Source organism: Dermatophagoides pteronyssinus, unplaced genomic scaffold (assembly GCF_027571235.1).
Source record: "Dermatophagoides pteronyssinus isolate colony J.1.1.1.1 unplaced genomic scaffold, Derpt_VIB-CSIC_2022.12 sq0001, whole genome shotgun sequence".
Taxonomy (NCBI): domain Eukaryota; kingdom Metazoa; phylum Arthropoda; class Arachnida; order Sarcoptiformes; family Pyroglyphidae; genus Dermatophagoides; species Dermatophagoides pteronyssinus.
Window position 1 is genome coordinate 2,693,929 of NW_027461525.1, and position 7,242 is coordinate 2,701,170.

The 7,242-nt window shown below is 27.0% G+C and overlaps 1 long non-coding RNA gene across 1 annotated transcript; it reads left to right on the forward strand.

The window, feature by feature from the left end:
* On the forward strand, positions 1-7,100 carry LOC142646284 (uncharacterized). Its single transcript, XR_012847244.1, has 4 exons — positions 1-1,335; positions 1,426-1,519; positions 1,585-2,431; positions 6,685-7,100. It is a non-coding gene; the product is annotated as an uncharacterized LOC142646284 (long non-coding RNA).
* The last annotated feature ends 142 nt before the right edge of the window (positions 7,101-7,242 follow it).

Sequence of the window (7,242 nt, forward strand, 5' to 3'; positions counted from 1 at the left end):
TCAAATTGATTTTTAAAGTTTTTTTTCAATTTATTTTAGAAAATATATTGGTCACGATTGGTCACTTTGTGTGTGATCAGGTCGAGCATCAATAAATAGAAAAAAAATAGAAAATTAAAAAAAAATTCAATTTAAAAATCAAATCATTTCATTTTATAATGATCATCATGGGTTTGAATAGTACAAACTTTTTAGCTTCGAAATGGAAATTTAAAATATATTTCAAAGAGGTTTTTTCCAAATTTTTCAACAACAACAACAATCAAAATGAATGATTTAATATTTGAGAAAAAATGTATATGCGTTTGTGTTTGTTTGTATGTGATCAAATTATTCTAAATCTTACCATTTCGCTATTTAAATGGGATTATTTTCAATTTATTATTATTTTTATTATTATTCAACATTAGAAATATCCAATATAAATTGACTACTATCCACACAATACAACACCTCGTCGACAAAATAGAGAAGGGACAGCAACAAAAAAAAACTAACTAACTAACTAATCACATCTAACCATTATTGGATACGTATAACAACAACTACAGCCAGAATGTTTATAATGATATTGATTTTGATTAGTATTTCGGTGAAAAAAATCGTTTGTATAATCTTCCCATCATCATCATTCCGAGTATGATGTATATTTGACCTCTAGACAATATGGAAACTGGAAAATTTTCTGCTATTACCGATACTACTACTGATGAATTTGGATCTTCCTTTTTTTTGTTCTCGTTTCATTTTTTTTTCAAAAAGAAACAAAAAATAAAATAAAGGAACCAAAGCTTTTCAATAAACTTTATTCCACTCAATAATAATTCACTCAACAAAAGTGTGTGTGTATGTGGAAAAAAGTCAAAGTGATCCAATTGTGTATGTGTCGACAGCTGCTACTGCTACTGTAAACCATTAGTTTTTAAATATACAGAGCATTCTTTTTAGTTTGTTTTTTTTGAAAAAAGGATCTTATATTCCCGGTTCATATTCTATTGTATATATTTTGACAATGATGATGATGAAGAAATAGTGAAAAGAAAGAAAAAAAGAAGGAGAAGAAAAAAATGAATGAATGAATGGAGAGATTTTACCTAAAGCTTATTTGAGAATGAGCTAAAGTATTAATCTCATTATTATATCAATGATGAAATTGAATGAGAAGAAAAAAACTAAAACTAACGAAACGTTGAAATTGTATAAATAATGAAAAGTGACAGATAGAATATTAGTGAAGAGATAGTGTGGGTAAGTATGGTGTGTGTATATACCCTGATCTGGATATATAGATTGCAACAATATCAACGCCACAATATTCAAACTCTCTATTACTTGGTACGTGTGTTCGAGTGTAAAATCTGATTATAGAGGAAAAAAAATAACCGTAGTCATTTTATTTGCCTCTATTTTTCATTAAAAAATCAGTATGGTTATTTGGTCAATTGATTTTGGATCAGGATACTTAAGAATCGGATGGTAGTATGATCATATATAGCCAATATAAATATAAATGAACATCGTATGTATTCAGAAAAAAAAGAAATTTCTATTTGTTTTTTTCAATTAAATCATATATAAATGTAGGATTTTTATTTTTATTAATGATTATCATCCTAGCAAAATCAACAACAATGTTTACAAAATAAAAATTTAAAAAAATTTATGGTAATAACGTGCTCAATCGTTCTCGAATTCAATTTTATCACGAATACAAAAATTTATAAAGATGGTAACAGTGCTAGCAAAATGTCATTGACAGACGTTCCAACATCAAGATATTTAACAAAAAAAAAGTGTCAATTGGATCAACATTATAACAACCATCATCATTATCATCATCAAGCCTCCGATATCAATTTCTTTTACTAAATAAATATAAAACACAAACACAACAAGTTTCATTGTAATAGCTGATTATTACGTCACGACGCTCACGTCTCAAATGGCTAACCAAATCATCACCATATTATAAATACAATCGATAAAAACAACGAAAAAAGAAAAGAATATATAAGCGTCATCGATGTCTCAATATTTCATCGACACGTGTTTGGTCGGGCAACTGCCATTTTTAGAACTGTAGAATCGAAAAAATCCAACAAACGTCGCTTGAACGTGGTGTGTGTGTATGTGTTTAGCCAACGATTCACGAATATAAAAAAAACTAGATTCGTGGATTTGCAATGACTACACTAGTCGAATAATATTGTCATTGATAATTATTATTCTTCGTACAGTACAATATAATTACATAACACTAACTTGAATCATTTCATATCTAAAATTCAAAAAAAAAAAAAAAAAATCCCGCTGAATTTCTCACATTTCATTCTTTTCACACATACATTCATCTATGGCATGTTTTTGATGTTCCAATGGATTTTCAATTCAGAAGCATCAATCATCAACAGACTATATATGTTTTTGTGTTGTATGATTATTCTTGATTTTTTATTATTATTATTTTGTTTTTCCATATTGTAAAAACACAAAGTGAAAAAGTCATAATAAATTATATATAAATTTTTTTTCATGATTTCATTCATTTTGGATCAGATTTCCACCACACACACAATGAATTCGGCAATCATTTGGGTTGTTTTTTTGTGATTCTGTTTTTGACGTAGGCACGAGTTCAGAAGATTCATTCTGTTTTTGTTTTCGTTTGGTTCTCAATTCAATTAAGTTTAATTTATTTGAATATAAAATATTGTTGTTGGTGGACACAAACATCAAACATGATGCTCTAGTGGTATGTTTATCTATAGAGAAAAATAAGATATAAATAATAAGAAAATTATTATATTGAACATGAAGAATTGCCTAAGGTTATTTGAAAATTTTATTTGTTCATTGCCACTATTGTCAACATCAATGACATATCTTAGATTTTTTTTATTAAAGTCAACATAACAATCCAATAATCATTCAACAACGGATTTCAAAAAAAAAAAAAAAAATCGTAAAACTAAACTAATCATATTCTTGTTATTAGCTATGACAAATAAATATCTGATATCGCACCAACATTTATGATTAGATTGGATTTTTATACTTTAAATCATAAAAACAAATCAGAAAAAAAAGAAAAATTCACGCTTCAATCACACTCTCATTTATTCATCTGAATATAATCGAAATGATATTATTTTTTCTGTAACTTAAATCTATAAATGATGATGAAATAAATATGAATCCATGAATTGTATGGATGAATGAATGAAGGATAATACAACAAATGATTGGCGGATCAGATGATGATTGTTGACAATAAATTAAAACTTTGTCACCACCATGTTGACAGCCTATCGGATGGTTACTTATATAAAAGTTTACTAACATTTGTTATAAATATGGCCAATATATAAATTTTCGTCATAACAATATACAAACACGAATGAATAAATAAATAAATGAAATAGAAATCCAACAAAAATCATTGTTTGATATGATTATGATGAATGAATAAATATTTATATGGTCCAAATAATTCAACGGTTTTTAATACATAGAGACGGAATATAGACACAATATATTTTTGTCGTCTATGTAGCAGCAGTTTCATGATCATATTTGCAATGATAAATCCATCCATTTTCAAACTATTTTAGGCTACAAATTAAATGGTTATTCATCGCGAAACTTGAAGGGTCAAATAAACAATGTTTATGAAGTATATCAGAATTTAAAAAAAGCCAAGTATCATACACACAACAACAATGACAAAATCATAAAATTCGATTCATTCAGCGGGAACAGTCAATATTTTTTTTTATTCGCAAAGTTAAGCCTCTATTTATTATGGCAACGATGATTGACATTTAATTAAGTTTGCCCATTTTCCATAAATAATGATTCATCATCAATTTACGATACTATTTTCATTCTGTATTCCAATCATTATAAACACATGACAATTTCATTAAAAAATGTAATGATTCTTTATATGACTAATTGATCTTAGAATAGCGTTTCTTTTTCATGATTATATGATATTACATCACTAAATCCTGGTTATGGTTGATGAATTCTTTGTTTTTCAGAGCAGAAAATACCAATATCATATAAGAAAAAAGAATTATAATTTTCTCCATATTTGAATGATGAAAATTTGTTGCTACGAGATGTAGAATTCTGTTACATCAACAAGAATACGATTCATTTTATTTTAAAAAAAATTTAGCTATTCTTTTAACGTTTCAACTGACTTACACACAAACTAATCAATCATATTGTCTATTTTGATTTTCTATCGTTACAGCAGCGGCAGATATATGATACCAGTGATATTATTATATCGAGTAAATATTAAAAAAATCGTTATCATTAGATGAGTAGAAAATTATTTAAAAAAATATTGTTATTATAACAAAATAATTTCCTCAGGAATAATAATAAAATTAAGTCAAGTCCAACAACAGTCCCTCCATTCTTACCCCCTTTCAACAACAAAAAAAATGAATCGCAATTATGTTGAATTTATGAAAAGTTTCCTTCTTTCTTTCCATTTTTCTTCTTCTTTTTTCAATTGATATGATTGATCACCTAATAAATTATTATCGAACTTATACACACAAATAGTGCATAGTAAAAATGGAAGCGATGAAAAGATCGAATGCAAAAAGCATTATGGAAAAAAAATTCATTTTTTCTTCATCATTGCAAAATAAAAAATGAAATGAAATGAATTGTCACCCCAAACACCAACGATGAAAAAAAAACTGGTGACAATTTATTTTTCTTTCGATTGATTCATTTATTCTATAAAAATATCATCATAGTGAACACACAGCAGTAACAACCGATCAGTGATCGAAAAGAAAATTCGATATTCAATTCATTTCAAATCAATCATATCCAAATGTATAGAAATCAAAGAAAAAAAATATCAATGAAATCTTTTCTTTTTCTTTCAAATCCGTCACTTTATCATCTTTATCGAAATAAGGATTCTCGGCTTGAGTTGTTATTGATAAATTACAATTTTTTTTTAAATCTACAAATGTCTTCAATACGCCATCTATCGTATTTTTTAGAATAAACATTTACTTGTTGAAATAAAATGGTTTTTAATAAAATATTTCCGATACCTTGATAACTATTCAGTGTTTAATAAACTTTAATGTCATGATCAAGATTATCTTTTATCTAAGTATCAAAAAAAAATTCAAGATTCATCTTATTATCGTGACATTTTCTAAATCAAATAAGTGTTAATATTTGTTTCTTTGAATCCTTGTATCGGTCATTAGTTTGGCTGTTCGGCATTTTTAAAAAGAAAAAAAAGGTAATAGTAATAATAATTAGCGAAAAATATAGCAAGATAACATTGGCAATGTTGTTTTGATTGATATTTTGATCAATGATAATTGGAGAATTTTTTTTCTCTTTTTCATTAAAATGCTTTCAGTTTGTTCAAAGCGGTTTCTTTCTAAAGAGTTTTTGAATCCCTCAATAATTTGATGAACCAAATATGAGAAGTCAATAAAAACAGATTCCGAAACTCAATATTGTACATTTATTTTGCTATTTTTCGATGATGTGTTATTGTGTGTTAAAGCTATTATAATGATAATGAATGGATAGATAGATAGCAAGAAAAAAATCATTATCATCATCAAAAAAAAAGACACTGGTTGTTGTGTGAATTTGTCAAGAAAAAAAGAATTTTTTTCCTACACAAGTGACCATTGATAAAATGTCATCGTTGTTGTGAATTGAAAAGTAAAAGAAATTTCCAGTTTTTTTCTGATCAAATGATGGGCTTAATGCATTTTTTTCACATTAAAATAATGATTGTATTATGTTGAATATATTCCCACGAACAATCAAACATCCACATCGATTGTCTAATTTCTACATTTCCTGTGTGTGTGTATATTGAACATTTGTGATCCAATAGCAATGTTGTCCCCCACTGATAAAATGTTTATTGTTATTCATGTTTATAGATCAAACAAGAAATGAATCATCATTGTAGTTTTATCATTTATTTTTTGTTTGTCCAACAAAACTTCATCTTTTTTCATTGTAAATTATTGATGCTATACAGATGAAATAAACAAAAAAAAGAAATCATTTTTTAATATTCTCAAATCATTATCATCAGTTTGAACAAGTCAAAGAATGATGAATACATATGAAAATATATTGAACAAACAGACAAGCATATTCAACTTGTATTTTTTTTTCTCAATCTCTATCTCATTCCATTGATATTGTTATTATTATTATTATTCGATACTGGACATTGTATCATTAGCAATTTCATTTTATTTTCTTTGTTCTCCTTGCTAGAATTCACATATGAACAACACAAAATAACACAAATAAACATTTGCTCTGTTAATACAACCAACAATATGAATGAAAATAAAATATAAGAGTAGGAAAAAAAGGTGGACTGAAAAATGTTGATGATGATGGCAAGTGATTATTATCATTTTTAAACATCACTATATATTATGTTTGATGATAATATTTTCTTATTGGCGATTGTACAATTGTTGTTTACTTATTGGACATGGATCATCATCATCAACATTGAATGCCCGACCTGTCCATGTCCATTAGTTTGGTCTATGGATATGATCATCATTATTATAGAATATTTACAAACATACAATATATATGGACTAATTTTTTTTGCTGTTTTTTCTATTTGTTTGATTGTATTCGTTTTAGGATGGACATTAGCTGCTGCTGCTGATGATGATGATGATGACAACAAAGATGAAAACAGCGTTGATGATATTTTTCTCATTCAATATAATGATGATAATGATGTAGTAGCTCCCGAAACATGGCATCAGGCAAATAATTAGGATGGCTTTATGTATGGCCTGTTTCATCATCATCAATTGATCGGACAATGAAACACCGAATGAAAACTTGGACGATAGACGACCATCTCTAACAGCATCAGATTACATTAGCAAAGATTTCATTATCCTGTGATGATGATTATGACTATTTTATGTTGATTTTAATGTACAATTGTAATAACCATTACCAGCAGCAAGGAATAAATATTTGTATATGATATATGTTACAAATATTATATTTGCATGTCTCCATTCAAAATAAACAGGTGGAAAAAAATTTTGGATGCCCAAATCTATAATTTCTTTTTCTTTTTTTTTGCTTTATTGGCTCGATTCTATTCGTTGTATTCATTTTTTTGGTCCAGGTTGATCTTTGTCCGTCGAACGCCAAATAGGTTATTATCTTTACACAAAAAAA